The sequence below is a fragment of the Marmota monax genome, unplaced genomic scaffold, assembly GCF_021218885.2.
Source record: "Marmota monax isolate L192 unplaced genomic scaffold, Marmota_monax_Labrador192_F-V1.1 WCK01_AAM20220418_F8-fsc00043, whole genome shotgun sequence".
In the NCBI taxonomy this organism is placed as follows: Eukaryota; Metazoa; Chordata; class Mammalia; order Rodentia; family Sciuridae; genus Marmota; species Marmota monax.
The window spans coordinates 3,983,119-4,000,176 of NW_026691982.1; the positions used below are offsets into that span (position 1 = coordinate 3,983,119).

A 17,058-nucleotide genomic window follows, 5' to 3' on the forward strand; every position below is an offset into this window, starting at 1 on the left:
AACCCTTAGCCCATTCATCATATTTAGTAATCTGTTTAAAATATTTGAATTCTACAAGTGTAAAACATTTATTTTCCTAAATTTAATGATGAGTCCTTAGTGTATAAGAAAAAACTGATTTTCTTAATGTATTGGAGGCATTATGAGGTAAGATTCTGGGCACAGTAGCATCATTCTATGGTACTTTTATATCAGCATTTTCCTGAAATTTCAATGAGGAAGAAATATGAAGAGAGAGGAAAGCTGGGTGAAGAATGGTACCTGGTATACACATCAAAAGGAAAGGGCTCCACAAGAAACAATACTCCACTGTGAGTTATTATTTCCAGTTTCATTTTCGGTTCTGTAAACATTTTCTTCCACATTACTTACCTTGGCACACAAGTGAGCTTCTCAAATGTGTGTGGGTGTATACACATGCCTGTGCATGCGTCCTATTCTGTATCTAATATTAGATTCCACAGTCATTTTTCATATTGTTGTTTCTGCCAGCTCTCCTGTCCAGACCCTCGTTTCCCTCTTTTGAGATGAGTTACTGAGTGATAGTATATGATCAGACTTTACCTGTGGCAATTCTTGGAAGAAAAGAAGTCCCCTAGAGAGAAGGCTTTTTGTTTACCTTTTAATAAATAATAGTAAGCAACCGGCTTACTAACAACCAAGAGGAACAACTGAAAACAGCCCCTAGCCTCCAGAATTGTTGAATCTAAGATTGTTTTATACTCAGGGAGGTAACTTGTGGTTTGTGGTTGTAAATTTTCTAACTTTTATTTCGATTTTCCTGCTTTCCAACCGCTCTTTGTTTGAAATGGGTGAATTCTTGTGGTCTCTCTCTGAGTTCAGTTTTCAGTGTCTCTTTCTTTTTTTTTTTTTTTTTTTTTAAACATTAAAGTCACAGTAACAAATATATATATATATATATATATATATATATATATATATATATATATATACACACACACACACACACACACACACACACACATAGAGAGATGTAAATTTATTACTCTTCCTATTACTACTAACTTTGATCAGTGTTATGAAGTGAGCACAGGGTGCTCTGACAGGGGTATTAGAAAGATCCAACATATTCTCAGATGATACTCTCAAATGCCCAGGTAGGTGATATTTGACCTTGGATCTGAACGATGTGAATGAGTTTACTGAGAGTTTGGAAATTATTTTGATAAAAGAAAAAGAATGAGTAAAGGCTATAAGAAACTAAGACTAAAAATACATGAAGAAGATTTGGAAGTTAGTGCAGAGATCAATGGTTCATTGAGGGCATTTTAAGCCATATTAAATCCACTCACTGACCCTCATCTTTAGAGTATCCAGACACTAAAGTTTTGAATGTGGAACAAAGTTGGTATTAGGCCTGTGTTTGAGATCTGAAGTCTAATCATTGAAATCTGTGTGCATTTTAAATATAAATTTTATTCAGTGTCTCTTTCAATTAGGATTCAGGTTCTGGATTTTGTAACTGTTGCTTCCTCCTCCTTTCATTACTGAAAGGGACTTGCATTTTGCAAATATACACCTACACAAAGAGAAGCGTGGCAAAGTTTTCAAGAGATACTCAGGTTGAGCAAAACAATTTCTGAAATGCTTCTTTCAGGATTTTAATATTTGAAGTGTATTTGTTATTTGTATTACTTTATTTTCTAACTAATGAAATAGAGATTTTCTTATATACTTAATATCTTGCCCTATAACCAATATTCAGAAATTACGGTACTCACCTTTGTTTCTTCAGCTAAGAGAGCATTTTTCTCTCCAAAAATGTTTGTGAGCTGACTCAGTGAAACTTAAAATGTGGAAATGTTCTGTTTGATGGATCTCTTATTTGGAAGTTATTTTCTACCTCTATAGAATATTTATATTTCTTCCAAATAGCAATTAACCATCTTGCCTTTTCTTGTTGTCACTTTCCCTTATTAGAAGAATCAAAAGCATCTTATATATTTACTGTACAGTTATTCAGAGAACTTATAATTGGACTAAGATCTCAAATAAATATTCAAATTTCAGTTTTATAAAAAAATTTATGACTTAAAAATCCATTTTATGTTACCAAAGTTTTACCACAATTACATCTGGAGAGTAAATTATAGCTACATGAGAAGTTCTAGATATTTTGTCAAGTACAAAACAGTGGGTACATCATTCAGACTTATGAAATGAGAATATCTGTGGTCAACATGAATATCCTGCTCTCTCCAAGGATATTTTAATTTTTCACAAAGTCATAAATCATATCTGTATGATCATTAGTGTGGGAACCAAAATGGCAATGTGTCATTTTTTGGTTTGATATTCAATTATTCTCTTTCAATTCAACATACATGAAACCGTGGAGGTCATTACATCAGTCTTTCGTATCTCTTAATATAATATCCCTTATTTTTTTATATGTACATTTGAAATTGTTTTTTCAAACTTTTACTTATGATTTTGAATTATATTTACTTTCACACAAGACAGAAATGATTAAATGGCGTCACATTGAGTACTCCTTATACATTTTTATATGAAGGCATTTTAAATAAATTCAAAATTAATTTTGTCACATATTGAAAACAAATCTGAGGGAAAGATCATTTTGTACATAACTTTCTACAATTGGATCCATCATGGAAGAGCCCCTTCTGTTGGTTTTTCTAATCAATATTAAAACCTCGACTGAAATAAATCATGATAAGAATAAGAGACAAGAGTAAGAATAGTCAAAAAGACGAGAATCATGTTTTCTCTCCCTTGTGGAAAATAGAAAAGGTGAAAAGAAATAAAGGAAAAATGTAAAATACATTAAAAAATATAAAGGGTAAAAAAGGACGAAAAGTAGTGAGACAGTGTAGAGGAAGAAGATTGGCTAGGGAAAGTAAAGGGAGGTAGTAGGAAGTGAAATGGATCAAATAATGTTACATGTGCATAGTAATATATCATCATAAAACCCAGTTTACTGTATAATTAATATGCACTCATAAAAAGAATGAGAGCCACTGAGATTTTTTTAAAAATTATTTTTCCACCTGTCCTACTTTTAACAACAACAAAAAAAATTAGCTCCATTTTCATCCAACACTTACATCACTAGTAATAATAGGTTAATTAAGTTTGATGCTAAAAATATATAAGTATATATGGTGTAGAACTTTAAACATTGAAAGAATGTGTAAGCAAAGCCAAAAGAGTTAGAAATTTTATTCCCAAAATTGGTGGAAAAAAACTTATTTCATCTGATCTCTATAACATTTATTAAAAGTAGATGTTTTTGACAGATTATAGGGGTACGTTTTTATTAAATAATCTAATAAAAATAAATCAGTAATTTTCCATAAATCAGCTTCTAACAAATATAATACCAGCAGGACATTTTCTGAAACACACCACTGTGCTTTTTAAAACGCCTGTGCAATCATAATTTTTGTGTCCCTCATGTTTAATTTTGTCTGTAATACAGAATAAATGGGCTCATACCTGAATCTTATTAACTACCTATGTGCTGCTTCCACTCATCAACATTCTTGCTCATGAGTATAACACATCTCTATTTCTTTATACTCATATGACATATATGTTAGTTATAGTTTTGATCCTATCAAGTGTGACCATATTAGTTGTATATTTTGATGACTTACTTTGTGTTCAACATGGTTTCGACTCATTCTTCTTGATAATAATTGCTTCCATATGTATATAATTGAGATTGCATAATATTTATGGTATATAAATAGTGCATTCTATTATTGATGGAAATTTGGATTGTTGTGTGTTATTCCATGTTACAAGTATTCTAATAAATAATTCCTGGTCAAAAAGTACAAGGATTCATATATTATATATGCCAGAAGTGAAATTGCTGAATTATGAATCTTTAATATAAATAACACCAAATCATTTTACAAATGCATTAGGATGTTTTACATTTGAATTTCCAGGAAATAAAAGTGGCTGTTATTCCAATTCGTCAGCAACACTGACATCAGAGTTCTTACAAGTTATCATGACTGTGATTATGAAGTGATAATAAGGTACAGTATTTACATTTACCCAAATACTAATGAGATAAAATTTTAAGTTTTTATCCGTTTCATTAGATATTTCTTTGTGTTCAAATTTTTTTCCATTTTTAAAAATTTTTAGCATATTTGTACTGTGCTTATATTCCAGAAATAATTCTTTTCATCATGTGAATTGAAAATAGCTATATTTAATACTAGAATTATTCTTTCACTTAATAGAATTTTTTTAAAAATAGTTATCAATACAAAAAAGCCCTAGATATCAACACATAAAAGTGTATCAATTAAAAATAATCATCGAATGAATATGAATATTTTAGGATATTGAGGAGACTACTTGAGGATATTTTTACCTTAAAAATCTTATTTTAGCATATTTTTACTTAAAAATCTTATTTTGAGGCCTGACATTAATTACTAATATTTTTGAAGCTATTAAATGTTTTTATAATTATGTCATTAATGAATTGTAATTGATTTTATACAGTGTAATGTAGTTATATAAATATTTTTGTTCATGAATCATTCTATCAGCAATGTTTATTAAATAGTCATATTTTTATTAGAAATTTGAAGTGTTCTGGCTTTATCACAATTACTTCTGAGTGTCTTTAGTTTGGTTTTTGTTTCCTCTACCATTGATCTTTTTTCCAGGTTGTATTGTCTCATTTACTATTACTTTATAATAAACTCTGTGATTTTGATTGAAATTAATATATACTCACATAATATACTAAATAATTTAGGTAAATTAAATTTTCTCTTAAATACAAAGAATTAGCATTTGATTGTCTCAATTCATTTACATAATCTCTTATATTAGTAAACTTATGTGTCAATCTGTTTCAAAAACAAACAGCAACAAAAAAACGTGTTGTATATATTGGTTAGATTTTCTCCAAGTAAAGAAGAACAGTGACCACAACTCTCTATATACACATTTTACCATGGAAAATTCTGTTTAAATTTTCATTTAGAATTCAATACAGTAACAGGACAAAGATTATTAAACTTTTGAAAATTAAAAGAAATCTATAAAAGCAGACAGAAAGATACATTACCTGTAGAGATCTTTTATTCAGGTGACAGCATATTACTTATCTGAAATCATGTATGCCCTCAAAAAATGGCACAATATTTTGAAGTAGTGAAAGAAAAGAGTTATTATTCTGTACCATTGGTCCACCCCCCTGTTTTGGTACCAGTACCATGCTTTTTTGTTACTATTGCTCTGTAGTATAGTTTGAAGTCTGCTATCGCTATACCCCCTGTTTCACTCTTCCTGCTTAGAATTGCTTTTGCTATTCTAGGTCTTTTATTTTTCCAGATGAATTTCATGATTGCTTTATCTCTTTCTACAAGAAATGCCTTTGGGATTTTGATTGGCATTGCATTAAACCTATAGAGAACTTTTGGTAATATCGCCATTTTGATAATGTTAGTTCTGCCTATCCATGAACAGGGTATATGGCAGCCATTATGAAGTCAAATAACAAGTGCTGGCGAGGATGTGGGGAAAAGGGTACACTTGTACATTGCTGGTGGGACTGCAAATTGGTGCGGCCAATTTGGAAAGCAGTATGGAGATTCCTTGGAAAGCTAGGAATGGAACCACCATTTGACCCAGGTTTTCCCCTTCTTGGACTATTCCCCAAAGACCTTAAAAGAACGTATTATAGGGATACAGCTACATCGATGTTCATAGCAGCACAATTCAAAATAGCTAGACTGTGGAACCAACCTAGATGCCCTTCAATAGATGAATGGATAAAAAAAAATGTGGCATTTATACACAATGGAGTATTACTCAGCACTAAAAAAATGACAAAATCATGGCATTTGCAGGGAAATGGATGGCACTAGAGCAGATTATGCTAAGTGAAGCTAGCCAATCCCTAAAAAACAAATGCCAAATGTCTTCTTTGATATAAGGAGGGCAACCAACAACAGAGAAGGGAGGAAGAAGATTACCATTAAACAGGGATGAGAGGTGGGAGGGAAAGGGAGAGAGAAGGGAAATTGCATGGAAATGGAAGGAGACCCTCATTGTTATACAAAATTACATATAAGAGAAAGTGAGGGGAAAGGAAAAAAAACGAGAGAGAAAGAATTACAGTAGATGGGGTAGAGAGAGAAGATGGGAGGGGAGGGGAGGGGAGGGGGTTAGTAGAGGATAGGAAAGGCAGCAGAATGCAACATACACTAGTATGGCAGTATGTAAAAACATGGATGTGTAACAGATGTGATTCTGCAATTTATACACAGGGTAAAAATGGGAGTTCATAATCCAGTTGAATCAAATGTATGAAATATGATATGTCAAGAGCTTTGTAATGTTTTGAACAACTAATAATAATAATAATAAAAATTTAAAAAAAGAGTTATTAATGAAGACTCTATATCCAACAGAACTTCAGGGAAACAGAGAATAAATGTATTCTCAAACAAAGGAATACCAAACCTTTTATTAGTGAAACTACTCATAAAAATGGCTAATTGAAATTCCTTTAACAGAAAAACAAAATGTGAAGATCAGCAAGCTTGAAACATTGAAGAATGAAGGGACAATAGAAAGAGAAAAAAAATGGTATTTGTAGTAGATTCTCCTCTTTATAAAGTTTTATTCGTCATATAAGTGATTAAAATAAAAATTGTAACACCATCTGATTTTTCAAAGCTATGATATTTACAAGTGGGGTAAAGGCAATTCAACTGAAATAAAATTTTATATTTCACACATGCACACACACACAACCTTCAAAATAGAAATATTTTGTTACCAATAAAATGATGTGTCATACATACATATATATGTATATAAGTGTATATATATATATATATGTATATATTCATTTTAAACTATAGAAAAACCACTAAAATATATTCAAAGGAGATATACTCAAATCTATTGTCTGCAAACCAAAATGTAACCCAAAATATATATTCCAATAACCCAGCAAAAAGACAATTAAAAGGAGACAGAAGAATGAGAAGCAGAAGATACAAATAATGAAATGGCAGACTTAAATTCTACCAATGAGTACCAATAAGTAATAATTAAAGTTACCAATAATTAACTTTAATGTAAATACATAAACAAAAGGCAAATTTGACAGATTTTATTTAAAAAGTTGACTTAACTATAGTCTGTAACAAGTGTTGTACTCTTTCATATCAAAATTTCATTCCTATTTCTTTCATTCTACAGAGTTCTTGTCTCACCTTGGTGTCATTTTCATATGAAGGAAACCCACATTTTTCAGGGATTCAAAGCATCTATAGTCCTAGATAAGGAGGATTACTGTAATTCCAAAAGATTTGCAATGTCTTCTCTTGCCTTTATTTCTTAGTATCTTATGAAATATTTTAAAGGTTCTTCCTCTTTTCCACAGGAAACTGAGGAGAATTATCTAGAATGGTTGGAATCATGTTTATAATGAAAATTATTTTGATTTGAAATGATGGATATTCAATCACTGGACAGAAATAATAATGTTGATACTTTGGTATGTAATATTGCAGTTTTTTGTATGCATGTATATACATTTTAGTTTTTTTTTCCTTCCAAAATGAAGTCATCCTCTACCTACTGTTGTAACCAGCTTGTTTTATAACATGTTATTTTCCTGTGTCATTAAATAATTACCCAAGATTCTTGTACAAAATGATTGATTGCATCAGTTGAAAGTTTATGAAAGAGATGTTTCATTCATTCCTTTAATTTTCATGCATGGAACTCTCTCCTGATCCCAGCAAATGGGACAAGTACCCTATCATCTACTTAGTATCTGCACAATAGCAGCAGGAGATATTTTTTGATGCATTGCACTTCTGACATTTTCTACAAAATCCAAAAATAAGCCTTATTGATTTCAAATCCAACATATGCATTGATTGTGCTCACATTTCTCTTTTTATTCAGCCTGCACACTGACTCATTCAACCTATTTAACCTCTCACTCAGTCTGCATTAATCTTCTAAATTATCTTATTTCTCCATTCTTTCCCCATGATTCATTCTCCACACAGCAAACAGAGTCTCCTTTGTAAGATATAAATCACATTTCTTTATCTGTTCTAATTAGTTATACATGAAAACAGAATGCATTTCAACTCATTGTACACAAATGGAGCACAATTTCTCATTTCTCTAGCTCTACATGGTGCAGAGTCATACTGTTCATGCAATCATACATGTACATAGGGTAATAATGTTCGTCTCATTCCACCATCCTTCCAATCTCCACACCTCCTTCCCCTCACTCCCCTATGCCCAATCCAAAGTTCCTCCACTCTTCCCTAGCCACCAACCACCATTATGGATCAGCATCTGCATATCACAGAAAACATTTTGTCTTTGTTTTTTGGGGTTTGGCTGATTTTGCTTAGCATGATATTCTCCAGCTCCATCTATTTACCTGCAAATGCAATAATTCCACTATTCAAGGCTGATTAATATTCTACTGTGTATATATATACCACATTTTCTTTATCCATTCATCTATTGAAGGACATCTAGTTTGGTTACATAGTTTGGTGATTGTGAATAGAGCTGCTATAAACATTGATGTGGCTATGTCACTATAGTATGCTACTTTTAAGTCCTTTGGGTATAAACTGAGGAGTGGGATTGCTGGGTCAAATGGTGGTTTCAGTCTAATTTTTCTGAGGTATCTCCAACAGCCTAGCTTTCAGAATGTTCAGTATTAACAAGGAATTCTCAACAAACAAACCCTTTTACCATTTTTAGAGTATAATTCCCTCTTATGATCATGGGCTTGATAAGCACACTGCATTTTCAACTGAAATAGCACATGGCCCATCATAGGCTTGCCTTCTTACAATGCTTCAGGAGATCCTTGGAAACATTTTGTTATGGACAAAAATTTGTCCAATAGAGCCAAGTTATTATAAGACTAAAGTTTTAAAAAATTGATCCATACAACTTGGAGTTATTAAAGTGCTTCCATCTCAAATCATTTTTGAAATGTTACAAAAACTAAAATTCTCAAAACTGTATTTTACACATTAAGAGCAATTTTCTGGATAAATTTAATTGGAGAAAATCTGTTATATGAACATGATAATACTTCTTATTTTACCTCTTGACACTTACAAATAAGACATATGGTCAAAACCAGCATGATAGAGTATTTTCCCTCTAAAACCTATTTCTTAGCTCAGGAGAAAAATGGCAAACTACTGAAATGACACATGACCCATCATTTGTTTTAAAGGTAGTAATTTCTGACCACTAAAGGGAAGGGCAGGAAGCTGCTGCCCAGAGCAGCTCTGGGAGTCCCAGATCTGCAGCCATGCAAGGGCTGAAAGGTACACAAAGCCTCATGTCCTAACCTGGGTATTTCTTACTTATTGTGTGTGCTTCAATTTACAAAATTCAGTGTCCACAGAACCCAAATATAAGAGCAATTCCACATGGGTACACTAGGATTTTATGTAAGTAGCATCCCTGAGATTTCACATCTCTGCTCCCCCAATCCCATGTGTTCATTTTCCAGGACCCTCAGCTGCAATTAGGAGGAGCTGTTGGATGGGGAGGCTGCATAGTATGGGGTGAAGCACCCAGCCCCTGCTGCAGGCACACCCCCTACTGCTGACAGTTCACTGGCTCAGATCTTGCTTCCCTGCATATGGGATTATTGATATGAAGCCATAGAACACTCCAATGCCTTGCCAGAGGTGTCTTCTCCAATAGCTGCAAACCTCCATCCCCACACACTTCAGGCAAGGGCTTAAAGACCAGGTAAAGGATTCCTTTTGGCCAAAGCAACCAGCTCAGAGGCAATCAAGTCAACAATGGCTGAAAGGGAGAATCTCTGTCAAGGAGAGCAAGTTCTCATCTCCATTGGCTTAAGGCAAGTGAGTCACCGTCTACACTGGCTCAAGGTGAGTGAACATATACAGTGAGCAGGAAAGGGAGGCACAGTCCTTGGAAAGTACGGCTCTGGACCTTGCCTTGAGGCTGCTTTCTAAACAAATAATCAAAAAAAAACCTTGCCTTTTCAAAATCTTTGGGAGGATGAGCTGATGGGGAGGGAGTCATGCTGGGAGGCTAGGCTGGGAGCAGGCGTGTCCACATGGATAAAGCAGAGAGGGAGGGCAGGCCTTGCAGACCCTTTTGCTGAGACTGATTGGCCTCCTCAGGCTGCTGCTACTCACAGGGCAAGGGAAGGGCAGGCTCACTGGAACACTTCTTAGGGCTGACCCTGGAAACATCTGAAGGGCCAGCTCCCTGGGTTCTCTGGTGCTCGAGGATGAGGTAGGTGGCTGTGGTGTCTCAAACCTTCAACTGGCCAAGGACACCCAGGTATTAGAGGGGTGGTGACCCATGTTGATCATGGTTCTCAAAATTGTGGTATCTGGGAGTTTGGGGAGCTTCTCAGTAGGAAGGACTGGCTGAAGCAGCTCCCTCATTCTGACTCAGCCTTGGGTGTCCCATTACTTGCTCTATGGTGGGCCTCTGCCTGGTGTCCACAATCAGGCTCTCATTGATGAGGTTCTGTGTTCCTTCAGACACATGTGGGGGAATGTCATAGGTTCCCTGTGTGATGAGCTTCTTCAGCTGCTCTCTGCTGGCTGCCCTAAATGGGCATCTCCCTGTGAGAATAAAGTAGAGAATGAGGCCCAGGCTCCAGACGTCTGCTGGGGGGCCCTCATATTCCTCCCCCTGGGTGAATTCAGGGGCAAAGGATAGGAGAGTGCCCCAGATCCTCTTCAGCTTCTCCCCAGCTGTGAATCTGGTGCTCAGGCCAAAGTCAATGAGTTCATCATTGCTGCTGTCATCCACCATGATATTCTCCAGCTTCAGATCCAGGTGCATGATACCGGGCTTGTGGCAGAACTGCATGGCACACATGATCTGCCTGAACAGTCTGTGGGACCTCTTCCTCCTGAATGCCACCAGATGGGATGAGGTCCCATAGCTGTCCCCCACCTGCATGTCCCATGATCATGTAAAAATAGTCAATGATCTCAATGATCTGGAACAGCTGGATCATGTTTCAGTGATCCAAGGCCACCATCATATCAGATTCAGAGAACAAGGGGAAGTTTGAAGTTACTTTTGCCAAGACTTTCACAGCAACCTCTGTCCTGTTGAACAGATGGTGGGCAAGTTTTGCTTGGGAGAAGCCCCCATTCTCAATATCCTGCAGGACCCCAAAATGGTCCCTGAAGTTGGTCTCACAACGGTAGCCCCGCCCCTGAAGCACTATACTGCTCTGACTACACTCACTGCTCATCCTAAACCAGAACAAGGATACTAGCTTAAAAAATAACAATAAGCCAAAACAAAAAAACAAACAATAAAACAAAATTTTAAAAAAGCGCCCTAATTAAAAAACCATTATCCAAATATCGCAACCACCAATCACCAACCACCACCAAACACGCTATCTGGGAGTACAAAGGTCACCACCAAGAGCTTTCTGTATTTATGGACAAAACCCAGCTGCAACCACTTCCTTATATGCCCACTGTTTGAAGTTCCCTCACAATGGCTCCTTGTAAGGACAGAACAAAAAATGACCCAGTCACACCTGGGCATAACCCCAGGTGGTCATGTTACTTTGGGGCCTCCAGGACCTTTTTCACTTTCATGGTAAGAATAAGAAAGGACTCTAAAAGAGCCTTTTGCTTTAGTGCATTATGGAGACAGATATGTACTTTTTTAGAAGATAAAATTTGTAGAATACTTCAGACATTTTTTTTTTGAGCTTTTGAGTCTGAAAATCTGTGTTAACTTTGTGGCTTTGAAAGACCTCATCATATTTACACTCAAGGTTTCTGCTTCTTTGCTGGCCTAAAGTGAGCAGTTTCCTCACTGGGCCCTTGCCCCATGATGAACTGCCTCACCTTGGGCAGAGCCATGGAGTCAGCCATCTAGGAACTGAGACTCTGGAACTGGTAGCCCCAAAGAAGCTTTTCTTCTTCCAAGTTGTTCTGTTTGGGTATTTTGATCACAGAGACAAAAAACTAATTAAAACACAGCCACACATCATTGTGCCTAGCTTAAAAAACGCGCTTGTGTGTGTGTGTGTGTGGTGCTGGCATCCGAACCAGGTTCTTGCACATGCTGGAGAAGCTCTCTTAAGGTGCACCTCCCATCCCTGGGGTTGGAGCTTCTTGGCCTAAATACTGATACATTGAGGGTGAACAGGAATTTGGGAGGGATACACACATTCAAACCACAGCATGCGATAAACAAGAGCCCAGGGAGCTGGTCCCTACTAGATGTGCCCTGTGTGAGGGGAGTCCTTCAGGTTGCACTGAAGGACATTAGATAGGAGCTCAGATCTTGATGAAGTCAGAAAGATCCCTGGTAAAGCAAATTCATGACAATTATAAATGCTAGTGCTACTTTTGTTTTCTACATGATGTAAGAGAATAATGTATCAAAACACCCCAATTTTATTCTATGGTATTGAATAAATACCAATTATAACACTTTCACATTAGTAACTGAGGGGGATAGGTTGGGGAGGGGTTGGAGAGGTACAACAGCCACATCTGTACACCACTGAAGTCATATTGCTAAAAACTCACATCACAGTGTATCTCTTTCTCATTTTAAATGGAACCCCACCGGAACCACAAGAAAATACTTGTAGAGCATACCCAAAATGAGAGGTAAGGAAATTGAAATATTTCACTATAATCATCAACCAAATAGGAGGGAAGATAATCATATAATGAAGCATGTCACATTAAATCAAAAATTGTTCTGCTCTCCTTATAAGGACATAAGGCACCCTTAACCAAGGGTCTACCCTGATCTCCTTGCAAGAACATAAGCCACACTGATTCAAAGGCTCTGCCCTGATTTACACATAAGGCCTCAAACCACACTGATACAAGGGCCATGATAAACATAAAAGTCCTGAACATGTCCAAACTTCTACGCTATAAGCATTAATGTACTTCTTTTTCATGTTCTGATGGAAGTTGCCACTTTCCTTTGATGAAAAGATTTTTTATATTCTAATATCTAATAAGACACAAATAAGAAACTTTTGACAAAAGTGGCAACTTCCATCAGAACATAAAAAGAAGTAATAAAGAATTTATTTATCACTTCTGTGGGTGTGGCACATATACAAAATGGATCAGTATTTAGTCATAAAAAGATGAAATCCTGGGGCTGGGGATGTGGCTCAAGTGGTAGCACACTTGCCTGGCATGTGTGGGGCGCTGGGTTCGATCCTCAGCACCACATAAAAATAAAATAAAGATGTTGTGCCCACCAAAAACTAAAAAATAAATATTAAAAATTCTCTCTCTCTCTCTCTCTCTCTCTTAAAAAAAAAGATGAAATCCTGTCCTTTGCAACAAGGAGATCATTATGTTAAGTGAAATAAGCCAGGCACAGATAGGCAAACACCACAAGATCTTACTCATATAGGAAACCTAAAAATGCTTATCTCATAGAGTTTGAGAATAAAATAGTGATTTCCAGAGGATGGGGAGGGAAGAGAGGAGAAAGCAATGGGTAAATGTTGGTCAATAGGGATTAAGTTAGAGTAAGGTAGGAGAAATAAATTCTGTTGTGCTAATTCTTGCTGGGGTGCCTATAAATAATGTATTACTTTTTTGATAAGGCTCAACAGGATAATTTTTAATGTCTTGACACGCAAAAAAAATAATAAATATTTGAGGAGACAGGTATGGTCATTCTGATTTAAATATTGTATAATATATGCATATATCAAAACAGTATATGGGCCAGGCCGAGTGGTACAAGTCTGTGATCCCCATGGCTCTGGAGGCTGAGGCAGGAGGATTGTGAGTTCAAAACCAACTTTAGCAAAACCAAGGTGCTAAGCAACTCAGTAAGACCTTGTTTCTAAATAAAACACACAATAGAGCTAGGAATGTGGCTCAGTGATCAAATGACCTTGAGTTCAATCTCTGGTACTTCCCCCTTAAAACAACAACAAAACTATATATGGTACCCCATAAATATATACACTTATGTGTAAAAAATCATTTAACAAATATTTTATAAATAAAATTATATAACTATTATTTAAACTAGGTATATAAAAAGAAAAATTATATGGTTAATCATTCACAAGTGAATCTAGGAGAAAAAAACAGCACACACACACACACACACACACACATACATATACACACAAAATAAACACACACAGCTTCTTACCAAGTTGCTGGTCTTCGTCCTCCTATCTCTTTAGATTCAAGTTTTACTAAGATGTGTTATATTTAATTTTTATTTAAAATATACAGTGAGTGTTGATTAACTGTCTTCCCTCCATTTACTGGGAAGAGTTTATAGCAATTACATTTACATGGATTATGAACAGGTAAAGTGAGGTCATTCCACATTTAGAGAGCACAGTCAGTAAACTAATGAATTGCAAAGTCATCCATTATGAAATTGATATTCTATTTCCTTTTAAAATAAGTGTTGCAGGAGTTTATGATGAAAACTGCTTCTGTCTCTTCCTAGTTTATGGAACTGAGGACAGAAGATGCTCTTTATAAAGTGTATCCTTTTTTTAAGATGTAGTTAACTGCCTTCAGAGCTGTAACAATGAGAAACCAACCCAGAAATATCAGTAGGGAATCCTCAGCTTAAAAATGACATCTATTCCAAAAATCCAAAAGGAAATTAGTATAACTGACTGCTTATACATAGTAATAACATTGCTGAAATATTGCACAAAATTGACCCAGTTATTAACATAGTTGAAATGTGGCCTAAGATCTATGTCCTGAGACCAGAACCAACCAGGCAGAGAGGAAAAGGGAAGGAGGACAAAGAAAAGGTCTTCTTCCTCAGACCTAATACAGGAATTATTTCTCAAGAGTTTTTAATGAAATTTATATTTTAATGTTTTGAAATCGACAAACTATGCCTTGGGAGCTCTCTCATTTCACTTTTTATGTAGTTCCCCTGGGACAACATCTTTCGCTCCACTGATGGCCAAAAGCCCAGGTCTTTGTGATGTTTCCTCTTCTCTAATGTGGCCCTTCTCCCTTGTCCTAGCCTCATTCTCAGAAATACAATAACTTCATAACATAACAATCGTAAATCGTAATATTTACGGTCATGAATATTTATATCCCAAACAATGGAGCATCTACATACATAAAACAAACCCTTCTCAATTTCAAGAATCAAATAGACCACAGCACAATAGTACTGGGTGATTTTAACATACTACTCTTACCACTGGACAGATCTTCCAAACAAAAACTAAACAAAGATTAACTATAGAACTAAATAATATAATCAATGATTTAGACTTTACAGACATGTATAGAATATTTCATCCTATACATGTTAATAATTGAATACACTTTCTTCTCAGCAGCACATGGATCCTTCTCAAAATAAATCATATGTTACACTACAAAGCAACTCTTAGCAAATACAAAGAGAGAGAGAGAGAGAGAGAGAGAGAGAGAGAGAGAGAGAGACTCTCAGATCATAATGAAATGTAATTAGAAATCAATGATAAAATAAAAAATAGAAGCTAGTCCAACACTTGGAGACTAAATAAATCACATTTTTATTCAATTGTACTTAAACCTGTTATTGCCATCATATTTTTCTTGGAATAGCAATAACCAGTTCTACCACAGCCTTATGTCTTGAGGATTAATTTTACATTCCACAAACCCTTCTGGCTCTTTATCTGGATCTGAGCTTACTTTGGATCCTGAAGGAACAGAATATGCTACACATTCACTGCTGTGTCATCTACTCACTAGCATCTATTTAAGTATGTTTCCGCTACCCTTATATCTGTGAATACTTTAATAAGTGGCCTCCTCCAGACAAATTCACTGCATATCTCATAGTCCTTTTATTATTTAGAATATTTTTGAAAAACAAAATATTGAGAATTCCACTAATTAAAAAAATATTCCTTTTACCTGTCAGTATTCTGCTCTTATTTTCACTTACATACTTCTGCATTTAACTTTTAAGCACTCTCATCATATGTTTCTAATTATTGAAATATTAGAAACCCTAATTGTTCTACTCTCAGATTTGCATTAGCATCATTGTATTATTTTTCATATTACTTTTAATTTATCCATGTTCTAGTCAGCAGTTCTTAATGAGAAGAATATGTGTAAAGATCATTTTAAGAATTATTAACACACATATCTTAGATAAAAAATCTAGAAATTCTTATTTAATTTATCTGGAGAGTGGCTCAAATATTTTTTCTTAAGTTAAATAGATTGAGAACTCCTGACATAGAGCCTATAATTTACTTACAATTTATATACTTTCTTTGTTAATTTATATACTTGTCTGTTCTTCTAAAACTAAAATCTATAACACATCCCATTTTATTGAATCCTCACAGCCACTGTAATTCTCAGTTTGGTAACATCAATAAAACATTACCAACACATCAGTTTTCTTGTCCTGAACACACACATATGAACCAAACTCATTCTGTGTGTTTATTCTCTGTTATTGGTTGAATGGAGGGCTAATTACTTAAGCAAGTTTCACACAAGGCAAACAGAAACAAAAAGGCACCCCAAACCTGTTGCAGGGAGATTGAAATTTAGGCTGTGCCCCGTGAACAGTCAGTGGAGCATTTCAACTATACTTTCAAAGTCTAATTTAAAATTAGATTTTTCTTCCCTTGACCAAGATAATTTTTGAAATAATTAAAAGATAATGTTTTAGTTAGATTTTTTTCTTCTTCCAAATTTCTTGGTTATAGTTTAGAATGTCCATTTGTTTTAATAGTTAAAAAATACCCAACAACTCCAACAGACACAGTTCACTGGCTACATAGAATAGAGGTAATTCGAATCTTCAGCTGGTGTCCAAATAACCTATTGATTGATTCAACTATCTTCTCTGTAGAACTCATTCAAAAGCAAGCATCAGGGAAAAAGAGAGTAAGTTAACTTGCAGTAAAACATTAAATACCAATCTATAAGTTTTAATCTAAATGTCTTTTTCCAGTCATGGACAAATATGATACTCATTAATTTAATAGTTTTAAAGAATTTCACC

General features: G+C 35.0%; 1 pseudogene; it reads right to left on the reverse strand.

Annotated features, from left to right (window-relative positions):
* Positions 1 to 3,655, reverse strand: part of LOC124095148 (la-related protein 4B-like) — a 182,182-nt pseudogene extending 178,527 nt beyond the window's left edge.
* Between the last annotated feature and the right edge of the window lie 13,403 nt (positions 3,656 to 17,058).